We start from the raw sequence: 19,631 nt of genomic DNA, 5'->3' as shown, positions 1-19,631 counted from the left end.
CCCCACCCCCCCCCCCCCCCACCCCACCGATCGCCTCCCCAGTCGTCCGTTATGTGGCCCGGTCCTCTCCGTCCTCCTGTCCGCTCCCCCGTCCTCCTGCCCGCTCCTTCCTCCGATCCACCTCCCCTGTGCTCCGATCCACCCCCCGAGCTCCCCCCCTTACCCCCACATACTTACCGAGCCTCCCGGTGTCGGTCCGTCTCCTCCCTGGGCACCGCCATCTTCCAAAATGGCGGGCGCATGCGCAGTACGCCCGCCGAATCTGCCTGCCGGCAGATTCGTTCCATGTACATTTTGATCACTGTGAAAACCTATCACAGTGATCAAAATAAAAAAAAAATGTAAATGAACCCCCCCCCCCTTTATCACCCTTATAGCTAGGGACAACAATAAAATAAAGAAAATATTTTTTATTTTTTTTTCCCCCCACTAGTTTCAGAACCAGGGTCAGGGTTAGGGTTAGGGTTTTCTGGTCCTCTGTGGATTTTTCCTTAGGGTTAGGGTATTCTGGTCCTCTGTGGATTTTTCCACAGCGCATTTGATAAATTCGCAGTGTAAAACCGCTGCGGACTTATCGCGGATTCAACGTGGTTTTTCTGCGGATTTCACTGCGGTTTTACAACTGCAGTTTTCTATTGGAGCAGTTGTAAAACCGCTGCGGAATCCGCAGAAAGAAGTAATAATAATAATAATAATAATTTTATTTATATAGCGCCAACATATTCCGCAGCGCTTTACAACTTATAGAGGGGACTTATACAGACAATAGACATTACAGCATAACAGAAATCACAGTTCAAAACAGATACCAGTAGGAATGAGGGCCCTGCTCGCAAGCTTACAATCTATGAGGAAAAGGGGTGACATGCTGCGGAATGTAAACCGCTGCGTTTCCTTTTCCGCTGCATGGGCACAGCGTTTTTTGTTTCCCATAGGTTTACATTGAACTATAATCTAAAGGGAAACTGCTGCGGACCCGCAGCTGCGGAAACGCTGCGGATCCGCAGCGTTTTCCGCAGCGTGTGCACGTAGCCTTAGAATTAGGCTATGTGCACACGGTGTGGATTTAGCTGCGGATCCGCAGCGGATTGGCTGCTGCGGATTTGTAGCAGTTTTCCAACAGGTTTACAGTTCCATGTAAATCTTTGGAAAACCAAATCCGCTGTGCCCATGGTGCAGAAAATACAGCGCAGAAACGCTGCGTTGTATTTTACGCAGCATATCAATTCTTTGTGCGGATTCAGCAGCGTTTTACACCTGTTCCTCAATAGGAATCAGCAGGTGAAATCCGCACAAAAACCACTGGAAATCTGTGGTAAATCCGCAGGTAAAACGCAGTGCCTTTTACCTGCGGATTTTTCAAAAATGGTGCGGAAAAATCTCACACGAATCCACAACGTGGGCACATAGCCTTAGGGTTAGGGATGGAATTAGGGCTAGTGTTGGAAATAGGTTTAAGATTAGGCTTGTGGTTAGGGTTATGGTTAGGGGTGTGTTGGGGTTAGGGTTGTGGTTAGGGTTGAAATTAGGGTTGGGATTAGGGTTAGGGGTGTGTTGGGTTAGGGTTGTGGTTAGGGGTGTGTTGGGGTTAGGGTTATGGCTAGAGTTGGGATTAGGGTTAGGGGTGTGTTGGGGTTAGTGTTGGAGTTAGAATTGAGAGGTTTCCACGGTTTAGGCACATCAGGGGTCTCCAAACGCAACATGGCGCCACCATTGATTCCAGCCAATCTTGCGTTCCAAAAGTCAAATGGTGCACCCTCCCTTCTGAGCCCCAACGTGCAACCAAACAGTGGTTTACCCCCACGTACGGAGTACCAGCATACTCGGGACAAACTGGGCAACAACTATTGGGGTCCAATTTCATCTGTTACCCTTGTGAAAATAAAAAATTGCTTGCTAAAACATTTTTGAGGAAATAAAAATGATTTTTTATTTTCACGGCTCTGCGTTGTAAACTTCTGTGAAGCACTTGGGGGTTCAAAGTGCTCACCACATATCTAGATAAGTTCCTTTGGGGGTCTAGTTTCCAAAATAGGGTCACTTGTGGGTGGTTTCTACTGTTTAGACACATCAGGGTCTCTGCAAATGCAACGTGACGCCCGCAGACCATTCCACCAAAGTCTGCATTTCAAAACGTCACTACTTCCCTTCCGAGCCCCGGCGTGTTCCCAAATAGTGGTTTACCCCCACATATGGGGTATCAGCGTACTCGAGACAAACTGGGCAACAACTATTGGGGTCCAATTTCTCCTTTTAGCATAGTAACATAGTAACATAGTTAGTAAGGCCGAAAAAAGACATTTGTCCATCCAGTTCAGCCTATATTCCATCATAATAAATCCCCAGATCTACATCCTTCTACAGAACCTAATAATTGTATGATACAATATTGTTCTGCTCCAGGAAGACATCCAGGCCTCTCTTGAACCCCTCGACTGAGTTCACCATCACCACCTCCTCAGGCAAGCAATTCCAGATTCTCACTGCCCTAACAGTAAAGAATCCTCTTCTATGTTGGTGGAAAAACCTTCTCTCCTCTAGACGCAAAGAATGCCCCCTTGTGCCCGTCACCTTCCTTGGTATAAACAGATCCTCAGCGAGATATTTGTATTGTCCCCTTATATACTTATACATGGTTATTAGATCGCCCCTCAGTCGTCTTTTTTCTAGACTAAATAATCCTAATTTCGCTAATCTATCTGGGTATTGTAGTTCTCCCATCCCCTTTATTAACTTTGTTGCCCTCCTTTGTACTCTCTCTAGTTCCATTATATCCTTCCTGAGCACCGGTGCCCAAAACTGGACACAGTACTCTATGTGCGGTCTAACCAGGGATTTGTACAGAGGCAGTATAATGCTCTCATCATGTGTATCCAGACCTCTTTTAATGCACCCCATGATCCTGTTTGCCTTGGCAGCTGCTGCCTGGCACTGGCTGCTCCAGGTAAGTTTATCATTAACTAGGATCCCCAAGTCCTTCTCCCTGTCAGATTTACCCAGTGGTTTCCCGTTCAGTGTGTAATGGTGATATTGATTCCTTCTTCCCATGTGTATAACCTTACATTTATCATTGTTAAACCTCATCTGCCACCTTTCAGCCCAAGTTTCCAACTTATCCAGATCCATCTGTAGCAGAATACTATCTTCTCTTGTATTGACTGCTTTACATAGTTTTGTATCATCTGCAAATATCAATATTTTACTGTGTAAACCTTCTACCAGATCATTAATGAATATGTTGAAGAGAACAGGTCCCAATACCGACCCCTGCGGTACCCCACTGGTCACAGCGACCCAGTTAGAGACTATACCATTTATAATCACCCTCTGCTTTCTATCACTAAGCCAGTTACTAACCCATTTACACACATTTTCCCCCAGACCAAGCATTCTCATTTTGTGTACCAACCTCTTGTGCGGCACGGTATCAAACGCTTTGGAAAAATCGAGATATACCACGTCCAATGACTCACCGTGGTCCAGCCTATAGCTTACCTCTTCATAAAAACTGATTAGATTGGTTTGACATGAGCGATTTCTCATAAACCCATGCTGATATGGAGTTAAACAGTTATTCTCATTGAGATAATCCAGAATAACATCCTTCAGAAACCCTTCAAATATTTTACCAACAGTAGAGGTTAGACTTACTGGCCTATAATTTCCAGGTTCACTTTTAGAGCCCTTTTTGAATATTGGCACCACATTTGCTATGCGCCAGTCCTGCGGAACAGACCCCGTCGCTATAGAGTCCCTAAAAATAAGAAATAATGGTTTATCTATTACATTACTTAGTTCTCTTAGTACTCGTGGGTGTATGCCATCCGGACCCGGAGATTTATCTATTTTAATCTTATTTAGCCGGTTTCGCACCTCTTCTTGGGTTAGATTGGTGACCCTTAATATAGGGTTTTCATTGTTTCTTGGGATTTCACCTAGCATTTCATTTTCCACCGTGAATACCGTGGAGAAGAAGGTGTTTAATATGTTAGCCTTTTCCTCATCATCTACAACCATTCTTTCCTCACTATTTTTTAAGGGGCCTACATTTTCAGTTTTTATTCTTTTACTATTGATATAGTTGAAGAACAGTTTGGGATTAGTTTTACTCTCCTTAGCAATGTGCTTCTCTGTTTCCTTTTTGGCAGCTTTAATTAGTTTTTTAGATAAAGTATTTTTCTCCCTATAGTTTTTTAGAGCTTCAATGGTGCCATCCTGCTTTAGTAGTGCAAATGCTTTCTTTTTACTGTTAATTGCCTGTCTTACTTCTTTGTTTAGCCACATTGGGTTTTTCCTATTTCTAGTCCTTTTATTCCCACAAGGTATAAACCGCTTACAGAGCCTATTTAGGATGTTCTTAAACATTTTCCATTTATTATCTGTATTCTTATTTCTGAGGATATTGTCCCAGTCTACCAGATTAAGGGCATCTCTAAGCTGGTCAAACTTTGCCTTCCTAAAGTTCAGTGTTTTTGTGACTCCCTGACAAGTTCCCCTAGTGAAAGACAGGTGAAACTGTACAATATTGTGGTCGCTATTTCCTAGATGCCCGACCACCTGCAGATTTGTTATTCTGTCAGGTCTATTAGATAGTATTAGGTCTAAAAGTGCTGCTCCTCTGGTTGGATTCTGCACCAATTGTGAAAGATAATTTTTCTTGGTTATTAGCAGAAACCTGTTGCCTTTATGGGTTTCACAGGTTTCTGTTTCCCAGTTAATATCCGGGTAGTTAAAGTCCCCCATAACCAGGACCTCATTATGGGTTGCAGCTTCATCTATCTGCTTTAGAAGTAGACTTTCCATGATTTCTGTTATATTTGGGGGTTTGTAACAGACCCCAATGAGAATTTTGTTACCATTTTTCCCTCCATGAATTTCGACCCATATGGACTCGACATCCTCATTACCTTCGCTAATATCCTCCCTTAAAGTGGACTTTAGACAAGACTTTACATAGAGACAAACCCCTCCTCCTCTCTGATTTTTACGATCCTTTCTAAACAGACTGTAACCCTGTAAGTTAACTGCCCAGTCATAGCTTTCATCTAACCATGTCTCGGTTATTCCCACTATGTCAAAGTTACCTGTAGATATTTCTGCTTCTAGTTCTTCCATCTTGTTTGTCAGGCTTCTGGCATTTGCGAGCATGCAGATTAGAGGATTTTGTTTTGTTCCAATCTCCTCGCTGTGGATTGTTTTAGAAATGTTCTTACCTCCCTTCTGAGTATGTTTTCCTGGGTCTTCTTAGCCTTGTGAAAATAAATAATTGCTTGCTAAAACATCATTTTTGAGGAAAGAAAAATGATTTTTTTATTTTCACAGCTCTGCGTTGTAAACTTCTGTGAAGCACTTGGGGGTTCAAAGTGCTCAACACACATCTAGATAAGTTCCTTTGGGGGTCTAGTTTCCAAAATGGGGTCACTTGTGGGGGGGTTTACTGTTTAGGGACATCAGGGGCTCTGCAAACGCAACGTGACGCCCGCAGAGCATTCCATCAAAGTCTGCATTTCAAAATGTCACTACTTCACTTCCGAGCCCCGGTATGTGCCCAAACAGTGGTTTACCCCCACATATGGGGTACTAGCGTACTCAGGAGATACTGGACAACAACTTTTGGGGTCAAATTTCTCCTGTTACACTTGGGAAAATAAAAAATTCTGGGCAAAAAAATTATTTTTGAGGAAAGAAAACGTATTTATTATTTTCACGGCTCTGCGTTATAAACTTCTGTGAAGCATTTGGGGGTTCAAAGTGCTCACCACACATCTAGATAAGTTCCTTTGGGGGTCTAGTTTCCAAAATGGGGTTACTTGTGGGGAGTGTCTACTGTTTAGGCACATCAGGGGCTCTGCAAACGCAACGTGACGCCCGCAGAGCATTCCATCAAAGTCTGCATTTCAAAACGTCACTACTTCCATTCCGAACCCCGACGTGTGCCCAAACAGTGGTTTACCCCCACATATGGGGTATCAGCGTACTCAGGAGAAACTGGACAACAACATTTGGGGTCCAATTTCTCCTGTTACCCTTGGGAAAATAAAAAATTGTGGGCTAAAAAATCATTTTTGAGAAAAGAAAAATTATTTTTTATTTTCATAGCTCTGCGTTATAAACTTCTGTGAAGCACTTTGGGGTTCAAAGTGCTCACCACACATCTAGATTAGTTCCTTCGGAGGTCTAGTTTCCAAAATGGGGTCACTTGTGGGGGGGTTTCTACTGTTTAGGTACATCAGGGGCTCTGCAAACGCGACATGGTGTCCGCTAATGATTGGAGCTAATTTTCCATTCAAAAAGCCAAATGGCGTGCCTTCCCTTCCGAACCCTGCCGTGTGCCCAAACAGTGGTTTACCCCCACATATAGGGTATCAGCGTACTCAGGAGAAACTGGACAATAACTATTGGGGTCCAATTTCCCCTGTTACCCTTGGGAAAATAAAAAAGTCCGGGCTAAAAAATCATTTTTGAGGAAAGAAAAATTATTTTTTACTCTCTGCGTTATAAACTTCTGTGAAGCACCTGGTGGTTTAAAGTGCTCACTATGCATCTAGATAAGTTCTTTGGGGGGTCTAGTTTCCAAAATGGGGTCACTTGTGGGGGAGCTCCAGTGTTTAGGCACACAGGGGCTCTCCAAACGTGACATGGTGTCCGCTAATGATTGGAGCTAATTTTCCATTCAAAAAGTCAAATGGCGCTCCTTCCCTTCCGAGCCTTGCCGTGCGCCCAAACAGTGGTTTACCCCCACATATGAGGTATCGGCGTACTCAGGAGAAATTGGCCAACAAATTTTATGATCCATTTTATCCTGTTGCCCATGTGAAAATGAAAATATTGAGGCTAAAAGAAATTTTTTTGTGAAAAAAAAAGCACTTTTTCATCTTTATGGATCAATTTCTGAAGCACATAAGGGTTTAAAGTGCTCACTATGCATCTAGATAAGTTCCTTGGGGGGTCTAGTTTCCAAAATGGGGTCACTTGTGTGGGAGCTCCAATGTTTAGGCACACAGGGGCTCTCCAAACGCGACATGGTGTCCGCTAACGATGGAGATCATTTTTCATTCAAAAAGTCAAATGGCGCTCCTTCCCTTCCGAGCCTTACCATATGCCCAAACAGTGGTTTACCCCCACATATGAGGTATCGGTGTACTCAGGAGAAATTGTCCAACAAATTTTAGGATCCATTTTATCCTGTTGCCCATGTGAAAATGAAGAAATTGAGGCTAAAATAATTTTTTTGTGAAAAAAAAGTACGTTTTCATTTTTACGGATCAATTTGTGAAGCACCTGGGGGTTTAAAGTGCTCACTATGCATCTAGATAAGTTCATTGGGGTGTCTAGTTTCCAAATTGGGGTCACTTGTGGGGGAGCTCCAATGTTTAGGCACACGGGGGCTCTCCAAACGTGACATGCTATCCGTTGAAGATTGGAGCCAAATTTTCATTCAAAAAGTCAAATGGCGCTCCTTCCCTTCCGAGCCCTGCCGTGCGCCCAACCAGTGGTTTACCCCCACATATGAGGTATCAGCGTACTCAGGACAAATTGGACAACTACATTTATGGTCCAGTTTCTCCTTTTACCCTTGGGAAAATAAAAAAATTGTTGCTAAAAGATCATTTTTCCCTTCCCCCATGACGGCACACCTGAGAGAGGGGATCCGCCCAGTCAGGACAGGAACCCTACTGAAAATAAAAGGGCGGTACCTCTCCCTCGCTTCAGTTGGGTTTCCTGTCCTGACAGGGACCCTTGTGCTGAACACGGCGGTTCGACATACCCAGGTCCCGTCCCGGCGTGGAAGAACAGGCAGCGCCTGTGCGTCGGAGGTTCGGGTCCTGGAGGCGCCGTCCGCAGGTCCCCCCGGGTCACTGCATCCGTGCGGGCGTTGTGCAGCATGGTTGGAGGACCGGGTTCCTTCCATGGCTGCCACGCCGCCCACCCCTCTCTGCCGGCGCGGCGGCCGCTTCCGGGTCGCTCTTCTGACGTCGCACGTCAGGCCCGCTGTGAATGGGCGTGCCCGTGTGACGTCGGAGGCAGGCGCCGGATCCAAGATGGCGGCGCCCATGAAGAAAACGCCGGCCGGTGAATGAAGACTCCGGCGGCATGGCAGAGAGGGGGAGGGATCACTATTGGGCACCGGAGAGGCGGGGAGTGCAGTGGTCGCCCCATAAAAGGGTGCTGGACCACAGAAGACGCGCTCATGTCCAAAAACTTCGCCATGGAGGTAGGACAACAAGAGCAGCTGCAGCAGTCTTCTTCACAGCAGCAGCAGCCGGAGCTCTCACCAGATGCCTTGCCGAGCCACCAACATACCAGGAGCAGCCGCTCAAGTGGTAAAAACAGTGGTCGTTCCGTCCGGCAAGATTCGTCAACGTCCAGGAGGGACGCTTCACGTGCATCTGTCCAGCCTCAAAAATCGGTACCCTTGATTGTCGGCGGTGGTGAGTGATCTACGTGAATGTATCCCTTATGGTAACAGGGTCCATTTTTCTGTTTTGATCACTAGGGGTCCAGGAAAGCTACCGGTAAAACAAAGAACCGAGAGTGTGCCCTTTGTAAAAACCCGCTCGCAGTGCAGTATCGGAAGGATCTCTGTGCTGACTGCATAAATAAGACTATTCAAGAAGAAACCCCTAATTTCACCACTAGCCTTAAAGCCATAATACAGGCTGAAATAAAAGACTCCTTAAAATTGGCCCTTAGCGAACCAAGAGGGGGAAGCCGTAGGGCGTCTACAGAGTCGGATACCTCTCAGAGACAAGGGAGTCATAAAACATCCCGATCTCCCTCTACTTCCCCAGCCTCGGTCCACTCTTCAGATTCCTCCTCGGACAGTGATTCAGGAGGTCGTCCGTGCCTTCCCACGGAGGACGTGGACAAATTAGTCAAAGCAGTTAGGTCTGCAATGGGCCTTAAAGAGGAGAAGACACCTAGGTCACTAGAGGATGTCATGTTTGGTGGCTTAGAAGAGAGGAGGAAACGCACGTTTCCAGTTAATGCAAAAATAAAAGCATTAATTGAGAAAGAGTGGAAAAGACCTGAAAAAATGGGTTCTTTGCCCTCTTCATCCAAAAGGAGATATCCCTTTGAAAATAAAGACTCTGAACCTTGGGAAAAGATCCCCAAAATTGACGGAGCGGTAGCCAAATGCTTAAAAAAATCATCCCTTCCATTAGAAGACTCGGGTGTTCTTAAAGACCCGCTTGACAAAAAAGCAGATGGTTTTCTCAGACATATCTGGGAAGCCTCAGCGGGGGGCCTGAAGCCAGCAATCGCTGGAACTTGTACGGCCCGCGCTCTGATGGTCTGGCTACAGCAGATAGAGGATCAGCTAAGGGACAAGGTACCCAGATCCGACATCCTTGCCAATATATCCTTGGTGCAAGGGGCAGCAGCCTTTTTAGCAGACTCTTCTGCGGATTCCGCAAGACTAACGGCCAGAGCAGCGAGCTTGTCTAATGCGGCAAGAAGAGCCCTCTGGCTCAAAGGTTGTCCGGGGGATTTACCATCTAAACACAAGCTGTGCTCCATCCCATGTGATGGCCAACTCCTCTTTGGGAAAAAACTTGAAGAAATCCTGGAACATGCAGGAGATAAAAAGAAAGGCTTTCCCAATATCCCTAAAGAGTCCAAAAAACCCTTTTTTCGGAGGAGAAGATTTAATAGAGGTCGCCCCCCAGGAGAAAGAAAAAACTGGGACTTTAGGGATAAGAGAGGCTCAGGCTACATGTTCAAAGGGCCCTCTACATCGGCAAAGAAATCCCCCCAATGACATTACGCCAGAAGTGGGAGGAAGACTCTCCCTCTTCTTTCCGGCCTGGGTAAACATCTCCCCCAGTACCTGGGTCATAAATATAATCAGAGACGGCCTCAAAATAAAATTCACCTGTCCACCCAGACGAAACTTTATTATAACTCCCCGAAGAAAGTCCCAGCAGGAACAATCTGCCCTAGAAGCCGAAGTCCTGGGACTTATCCACAAAAAGGTTCTTCTGGAGGTTCCGGTTCAGGAGGAGGGAGACGGGTTTTACTCCCCCCTCTTCTTAATCCAAAAACCGGATGGTTCTTGGAGAACTATTATAAACTTAAAAAAACTCAACCAATCCATAGAGAACTACTCTTTCAAGATGGAGTCTATAAATACGACCATAAAACTCCTTTTCCAACACTGCTTCATGGCAGTAATAGACTTGAAAGATGCGTATTATCATATACCAATGCATCCGGAATATCAGAAATACTTGAGAGTAGCTCTCTATGTCCAGAACCAGATGAAACATTATCAATACACAGCCCTTCCGTTCGGTCTGTCTACAGCTCCCAGGGTGTTCACCAAGGTGATGGTGGAAGTAATGTCATACCTCCGGTCCCGGGATGTAGTCATTGTCCCATATCTGGACGATTTCCTGGTAATAGGAAGATCAGAGTCCCACTGCACTCATCAAGTATCAGTGGTAACATCAACTCTAAGGGAGCTGGGTTGGATAATAAATATCCCCAAGTCCAGACTGCTGCCAGTAAAATTACAGTCCTTCCTGGGGTTAATACTGGACTCCGAACGTCAGCTCTGCCTTCTTCCAGAAAACAAGGTAGACAAAATAATAAATCTGACCGGTACAGCAATACGCCAGCCGACAATGACTCTGAGAAAGGCAATGTCCCTTCTAGGCTCGTTAACATCGTGTATTCCGGCAGTAGAATGGGCACAATTCCACCTAAGACAACTACAGTGGGAAGTTCTCTCAGCCCAAAGACTGCTAAAAGGGCATTTAGAAGGAAATCTATGTCTCTCCCTGGGCGTAAGGGATTCCCTAGTTTGGTGGACTGTGAGAAACCACCTGACAATGGGGGTCCGGTGGCAAAATCCGGTCATAGACATTATCACGACCGACGCAAGCGGTACAGGTTGGGGGGCTCACCTGAGGTCTCACTCTGTACAAGGGACCTGGTCCATACGAGAAAAGAACTATGGATCAAACGAAAAAGAGCTGTGGGCAGTGGAGAAATCCCTAAGACATTTTCTTCCTTTACTCCGGGGTCGCCATACTCGAATCCTGACGGACAATCGAGCAGTGGTGGCGTATGTCAATCATCAGGGGGGAACGAGGTCCAAAGGCCTCATGCAGGCATCAAACATACTCTTTCAACTAGCAGAACAACACCTGTCATCTCTGTCGGCATTGCACATCAAAGGCACAGAAAACACTCAAGCGGACTTCCTGAGTCGCAGAGGCTTAAGGCAGGGGGAATGGTCATTAAACCCCCAGATATTTCAACAAATAGTCCAAGCCTGGGGCACACCAGAGATAGACTTGTTCGCCAACTCCCACAACAGAAAAGTCAGGAGGTTCTGCTCCTTGAATCCGAGAGAACATCCCTTCGCAGTAGATGCCCTACTGATACCTTGGAAGTTTTCTCTGGCCTACGCATTCCCCCCGATAGTGATGATTCCAGCTGTGATCCGGAAGATCAGAGAGGATCAGGCGAATATCATCTTCATAGCTCCTTTTTGGCCAAGGAGACCTTGGTTCTCCCTTCTAAGGCAGATGTCGGTAACAGACCCATGGATCCTGCCAGAGGTTCCGGACCTGCTAACCCAGGGCCCAGTGACCCACTCTCAGGTGAAGGGCTTCCATCTCGCAGCCTGGAATTTGAGAGGGCGTTACTAAGTCGCCAAGGATTCTCTCCAGGGTTAGTCTCCACCCTGTTGAAAAGCAGAAAACCCATAACCTCTAGAATCTATGGTAGGACATGGAAAAAATTTCTCGACTTCCTGGGGGAACCATTGGGGGAGGTGGCTCCAATAGGTCCTATCCTAGAGTTTCTGCAAGCAGGATTACATCTTGGGTTAGCAACCAGCACCCTTAAAGTTCAGGTTTCTGCCTTGGGGGCCCTATATAATTGTAATCTTGCCTCAAATAAATGGGTCTCACGATTCATAAAATCTTGTAGTAGATCTCGGCCAGTTATTATCCCAAAAATCCCTCCTTGGGATCTAAATTTGGTCTTAGAAGCCCTGACTAAACAGCCCTTTGAGCCTTTGCAGGAGTTATCACCTAAGTTACTTACCCTTAAAACAGTTTTACTAGTAGCCTTAACATCGGCACGTAGGGTAAGTGATTTACAGGCCCTGTCAATATGCCCTCCTTATACTCAGGTTTTTGATGACAGGATTGTTCTAAGACCAGACCCGGCTTATCTCCCCAAGGTGGTTCAAAAGTTCCATAGGAGTCAGGAGATTACTTTACCATCTTTCTGTAGTAATCCTAAAAATCCAGGGGAACAAAGGTTCCACATGTTAGATGTGAGAAGATCTATGTTACAATACATGTCTGTGACTAATCAGTGGAGGAAAAACCAAACCCTATTCGTAGCCTTTCAGGGTAGCAAAAGAGGGTGCGGGGTAGCTAAAAGTACCATTGCTAGATGGATCAGGGAGGCCATTAGTTTATCCTATTCTGCAAGTGGCACTCCGGTTCCTGACGGCATCAAGGCTCACTCCACCAGAGCCGTGGCTACCTCCTGGGCAGAGAAAGCTGAGGTATCAATTGACCAAATTTGCAAGGCCGCTACCTGGTCCTCACCCTCAACTTTTTTCAAACACTACCGGCTAGACCTTTCCTCCTCTGCTGACCTAACCTTTGGTAGAAGGGTGCTCCAAGCGGTGGTCCCTCCCTAAGGTTTCATTCTACAAAATTCTCTCAGGTGTGCCGTCATGGGGGAAGGGAAAACACCAAGGTTACTTACGGGTAGCCGGTTTTTCCGGAGCCCATGACGGCACCCGTATATTCCCCCCCTTTTTTTCACCCTTTCGGTGTGCACTATTGTTTTGGGTGTGTTTAGTTAATATAATGTGGTGTTGGATTGCCATGTATACTAACCAGGGGGGCCTCTCATGCTCTGAAAACCAACTGAAGCGAGGGAGAGGTACCGCCCTTTTATTTTCAGTAGGGTTCCTGTCCTGACTGGGCGGATCCCCTCTCTCAGGTGTGCCGTCATGGGCTCCGGAAAAACCGGCTACCCGTAAGTAACCTTGGTGTTTTGTGACTAAAAAGTTAAATGTTCATATTTTCCTTCCATGTTGCTTCTGCTGCTGTGAAACACCTGAAGGGTTAACAAACTTCTTGAATGTGGTTTTAAGCACCTTGAGGGGTGTAGTTTTTAGAATGGTGTCACTTTTGGGTATTTTCAGCCATATAGACCTCTCAAACTGACTTCAAATGTGAGGTGGTCCCTAAAAAAAATGATTTTGTAAATTTTGTTGTAAAAATGAGAAATCACTGGTCAAATTTTAACCTTTATAACTTCCTAGCAAAAAAAAATTTTGGTTCCAAAATTGTGCTGATGTAAAGTAGACATGTGGGAAATGTTATTTATTAACTATTTTGTGTCACATAACTCTCTGATTTAACAGAATAAAAATTCAACATTTGAAAATTGCGACATTTTCAAAATTTTCGCCAAATTTCCATTTTTTTCACAAATAAACGCAGAAATTATTGACCTAAATTTACCACTAACATGAAGCCCAATATGTCACGCAAAAACAATCTCAGAATCGCTAGGATCCGTTGAAGCGTTCCTGAGTTATTACCTCATAAAGGGACACTGGTCAGAATTGCAAAAAATGGCCAGGTCATTAAGGTCAAAATAGGCTGGGTCATGAAGGGGTTAAACACATTCTGGGCACTCTCTCTATATCCACCCCTCCCTTCTCCCCTCTCCCATGTATAACTCTGAGGCTCTACTGACATTTCTTACCCACTCCAAACCAGCCACTACCGCCATGCAGCACTCAAAATGTTCATACAAATCATCCCACCACCTGATCTTTCTGTTTTTTCTCCTTCTACTAGTTGCAGGTGACATCTCCCCGAACCCTGGCCCTCCCTCCACCAGCATACATTACTCTCCTCCAGCTACATATAGAAACCCTGCTAATCTCATTAACATTCAGTGCATGCCTTCTCCTATTGCTTTCCACTGTGCTCTCTGGAATGCACGGTCTGTGTGTAACAAACTAACTTACATTCACGATCTTTTCCTTCCTCTCTAATTCCCTTAACCTTCTGGCTATTACAGAAACCTGGATCCAGGACTCAGACACCACCGCCGCCACTGCTCTCTCGTTTGGTGGGCTGAAATTTTCACATACTACCAGACCTGAGAACAGACAGGGTGGAGGTGTTGGTTTGCTCCTTTCATCACAATGTGCTTTCCAGGTCATCCCCCCAGTTCCCTCACTCACATTTCCTTCCTTTGAAGTCCACGCCGTCAGACTCTTTAAGCCCTTCTCCTTGCGAGTGGCGGTTATTTATCGCCCTCCAGGCTCCTCCCGCCAGTTTCTAGACCACTTTGCCACCTGGCTTACTCACTTCCTATCTTGTGACATCCCCGCCCTCATCATGGGAGACTTTAACATCCCCATCAATGATCCCCTCTCCCAATCTGCCGCTCATCTTCTTTCTCTAACTTCTTCACTCTCACAGTTTACTAATTCTCTTACGCACGAGTACGGGAATACTCTGGACCTGGTCTTCTCCCGTCCCGGCTCGCTGCACGACTTTACGAACTCCTCTCTCCCTCTCTCGGACCACAACCTTCTTTCCTTCTCTGTCAAGAATTGTCTCCTCACCCGGGACACCCCTACTTACCACACTTATCGGAATACACGTACCATTAATACCCAGCAGCTTGTGGACAATCTCCACACATCTCTAGCCCCCATCTCCTCCCTCTCCTGTCCAGACTTAGCATTGTCACACTTCAATAATACACTGAAGAATGCCCTAGATGAAGCAGCACCTTCTACACGCAGAAAGGCCCGACACGGACAACGGCAGCCCTGGCACACTGTGCAAACACGCTTTCTGCAGCGTTGCTCAACTTGTGCAGAGTGGCAGTGGAGAAAGTCTCTCTTAGCAGAAGACTTCATCCACTATAAGTTCATGCTCAAAACCTATAACTCTGCCCTTTATCTGGCCAAACAATCCTACTTCACCACCCTCATCACCTCACTATAAAACAACCCAAAACGACTTTTTGAAACCTTAAACTCCCTCCTGAAACCTAAAGTACAGGTCCCCATCACCAACCTCAGCGGTGAGGATCTGGCCACTTATTTCTTAGAAAAAATTAACCACATCCATCAGGATATCTCAGCGCAATCTCCTCAGTGCCTGGATCCCCTTCCCTGCCGCATCTCAAGCTCACTAGACATCTTTGAGCCTGTTTCAGAAGAAGAAGTCTGCAAGCTCCTCGCTTCTGCTCGGCCTACAACCTGCAACAGTGACCCCATTCCTTCACATATCCTGCAGTCTCTCTCACCAGTGGTCACCACTCAACTGACTAAAATATTTAACCTCTCTCTTTCTTCAGGTATCTTTCCCTCCTCATTTAAACATGCCATCATAACCCCTTTACTTAAAAAGCCATCCCTGGACCAGAACTGCACTGCTAACTACAGACCTGTCTCTAACCTTTCCTTCATCTCTAAACTCCTGGAACGCTTGGTCCACTCCCGTCTAATCCGCTATCTCTCGGATAACTCTCTTCTCGACCCCTTACAATCTGGTTTCTGTCATGTTCCCAATGGCAGGGAATTAAACACATAACACATGGCAAAAACAGGACGAGCTCTAGGGTGATGGAACCTGAGCTGACCGCGATCCTGAACCTCAACACTCAACTAACAGCAGCCGGGGAACGTTCCTGGGGGGACTCTAGATGTCTCGCGCCAGCCGGAGATCTAGCTACCCCTATCAGAAGAATCACAGACCTATCTTGCCTCCAGAGAAATATTCCCACAGAAATAGCAGCCCCCCACATATAATGACGGTGAAATGAGAGGAAGGCACAAACGTAGTTATGAAAACAGATTCAGCAAAATGAGGCCCGCTTAAGCTAGATAGCAGAGGATACAAAAGGTGAACTGTGCGGTCAGCTTAAAACCCTTCAAAATACCATCCTGAAATTACTTGAACTCATGTGCCAACTCATGGTACATGAGTGGTAATTTCAGCCCACTAGAGCAACCAGCAGCAGAGAATTACATATCTGCAAGCTGGACTAAAAACATGAAAGCAAACATGAAACAGGGAAATCCAGACTTAGCTTGTCTTGAAGACCTAGGAGCAGGTAGCAAAGGTAACAGAGACACACTGATACATTGATAGCCGGCAAGGGAATGACAGGAAAGCCAGATTAAATAGGAAACACCCAGCCTCTGATGGACAGGTGGAAACCAGAGACCGCAACCCACCAAAGTCACCCAGTACCAGCTGTAACCACCAGAGGGAGCCCAAAAACAGAATCCACAACAGGTTTCCGCTCTTTACACTCCACTGAAACTGCCCTCATTAAAGTCTCTAATGATCTAATAACAGCTAAATCCAAAGGTCATTGCTCTCTGCTGATTCTCCTGGATCTATCTGCCGCATTTGACACTGTGGATCACCAGCTCCTTCTCACTATGCTCCGCTCCATAGGCCTCAAGGACACAGCCCTCTCGTGGTTCTCCTCCTACCTCTCTGACCGCTCCTTCACTGTATCTTTTGCCGGCTCCTCTTCCTTTCCTCGTCCCCTTACTATCGGGGTTCTGCAAGGCTCAGTCCTAGGCCCCCTCCTCTTCTCTCTTTACACGGCCCCTATTGGACAAACAATCAGCAGATTTGGGTTCCAGTATCATCTCTATGCTGATGACACACAATTATACACTTCTTCCCCTGACATCACCCCTACCCTAATTCAAAATACCAAGGACTGTCTGTCTACGATCTCTAACATCATGTCCTCCCTCTACCTGAAAGTAAATCTCTCCAAAACAGAACTTCTTGTATTTCTCCCTTCTACTAACCTCACTCTACCCAACATCGAAATTACCCTGGAGGGTTCAACCATAACTCCCAAGCAGCATGCCCGCTGTCTTGGGGTCATATTCTACACCGATCTTTCCTTTACTCCCTATATCCGATCACTCACTCGCTCTTGTCACCTGCATCTTAAAAACATCTCCAGAATCCGACCTTTTCTCACCGTTGAAACTTCTAAGACTTTTACTGTCGCTCTTATACATTCTCGTCTGGACTACTGCAACTCTCTTCTAATCGATCTCCCTCTTACCAAACTTTCTCCTCTCCAGTCCATCTTGAATGCTGCAGCCAGAGTCATATTTCTGTCCAGCCGCTTCACCGATGCCTCCATCTTGTGCCAGTCATTACACTGGCTACCCGTTCGCTACAGGGTCCAGTATAAACTCATCTCTCTCACCCACAAAGCTCTCCACAGTTCTGCACCGCCTTATATCTCCTCTCTCATCTCTGTATATCGCCCTACACGTGCCCTCCGTTCTACAAACGACCTAAGACTAACATCCCCCGTAATCCGAACCTCACACCTCCGTCTCCAAGACTTCTCTCGTGCTGCGCCAGCTCTCTGGAATGCACTTCCCCAGACGATTAGACTGATACCTAGCCCCGACCTATTCAAGCGCGCTTTGAAAACCCATCTCTTCAAACAAGCCTACCACATCAACTACTCAGTAAACTAACTTTGTCCTGTTCCCTCCTTCCAAATATTACTCTGAATCTGCCCCCTACTATTCATCTGTCTCCACACCCTCCACGCACACGATTAACTGCACTTGATACTTGACTATTGCACTTAAACACACGGGCTGATGACCGGATCATGCAGCTTTGTATGAAAATCCCTATGTATTATAATTGCCAGACCTGAAATAACAAGCACTTTTCACCTATTGTGTCCCCCCATTTCCTTGTAGATTGTAAGCTTGCGAGCAGGGACCTCACTCCTAATGTCATTGTTTAAATTGTCTTAACTCGTACCGAATTTATTGTTTGTACATGTCCCCGCTTAATTGTAAAGTGCTGCGGAATATGTTGGCACTATATAAATAAAAATTATTATTATTATTATAAGCCTAGGGTGGGAAATGCAGCAGCTACTGGTAAATTTCAAAAATAAAAATAGATACCAGTAAAAATAAAATTATTTCAGACATCAATAGGTAAGTGTTTTTGAATATCCGTATTGAATCAGGAGCCCCATATAATGCTCCATACAAAATACACCCCATATAATGCTCCATAAAGTTTATGATGGGCCCCATAAGATGATTCATACAAAAATATGCTCCATATAATGCTGCACAAAGGTTGATTATGGCCCCATAAGATGCTCCATATAAACATTTGCCCTATATAATGCTGCACAAAGGTTGATTATAGCCCCATAAGATGCTCCATAGAAACATTTGCCCCATACAATGCTGCATAAAGGTTGATTATGGCCCCATAAGATGCTCCATAGAAATATTTGCCCCATACAATGCTGCATAAAGGTTGATTATGGCCCCATAAGATGCTCCATAGAAACATTTGCCCCATAAAATGCTGCATAAAGGTTGAAAGGTTGATTATGGCCCCATAAGATGCTCCATAGAAATATTTGCCCCATACAATGCTGCATAAAGGTTGATTATGGCCCCATAAGATGCTCCATAGAATATTATGCCCAATATGCTGCTGCTGCGATTAAAAAAAAAATGACATACTCACCTCTTGTCTTGAACAGGCGGGGACATCGGCACTTGCGATATTCACTTGTCCCCGTTTCACCGCCGCACGCCGCTGTGTCTTCTGGCTCTCCACAGTGACTGTTCAGTCTGAGGGCGCGCACTAAACGCGTCATCGCGCCCTCTGACCTGAACATCACAGCCAGAGGACGCGGAAGACGGAGCCTGGCGGTGGAACGGGGACAGGTGAATATCGCAATGCTCACCCTCCCCCGTCATACTCACCCTCCCGGTTAAGTCCCTGCCAGCTTCTCCGATGCGATGGTCTCTGGCGCCGGCAGCTTGTTCCTGTGTTCAGCGGTCACTGGTACTGCTCATTAAAGTAATGAATATGCGCTCCACCCCTATGGGAGTGTAGTCGCGTCCATATTCATTACTTTAATGAGCAGTACCTAACGCTCTAACCCCTCTCCTTACTGTTAGGCTGTGTTCACACGTTGCTGATTTTTCGCGTTTTTTTGCGTTTCTTCCCAATAAAAACGCTATAAAACCGCAAAAAAACCATACAATATGCATCCCATCATTTAGAATGAATTTCGCATGTTTTGTGCACATGATGCGTTTTTTTCCGCGAAAAAAACGCATCACGGTAAAAAATGCAGCATGTTCATTAATTTTGCGTGGTTTTTTTGCGGATTTCCCACTATAAAATGCATTGGGAAATGTCCGGAAAAAAAACGCACCAAAAACGCGGCAAAAACGCATGCAGATTTCTTGCAGAACATTTCAGGTTTTCCTCAGGAATTTTCTGCAAGAAATCCTGAACGTGTGCACATAGCCTTAAAGGGCCACTGTCACCCCCCCCCCCCCAGCCGTTATAAACTAAAAGAGCCACCTTGTGCAGCAGTAATGCTGCAGTCTAACAAGGTGGCTCTTTTAGTTTTTGATTCATTTATTACCTCAAAAAAGCGTTTTAAAAATTGGCCACACATACCAGATATTATACCGGGAGGCGGTCCGAAGCGTCCTGTATCAATCCCCCAACTGCCGTCACTCATCTCTTCAGGGCCGATGTTCCCCGCCCCCTGAGCGCTGTTATCTTCTG

The 19,631-nt window shown here is 45.8% G+C and overlaps 1 protein-coding gene across 3 annotated transcripts in view; it reads left to right on the top strand.

Moving 5' to 3' along the window:
• Positions 1-19,631, top strand: part of SEC23IP (SEC23 interacting protein) — a 219,905-nt gene that overhangs the window by 98,693 nt on the left and 101,581 nt on the right. The window lies entirely within an intron of this gene.

This window comes from Ranitomeya variabilis, chromosome 4 (genome assembly GCF_051348905.1).
Source record: "Ranitomeya variabilis isolate aRanVar5 chromosome 4, aRanVar5.hap1, whole genome shotgun sequence".
In the NCBI taxonomy this organism is placed as follows: Eukaryota; Metazoa; Chordata; class Amphibia; order Anura; family Dendrobatidae; genus Ranitomeya; species Ranitomeya variabilis.
This window is presented reverse-complemented; position numbering and strand designations above follow the sequence as displayed.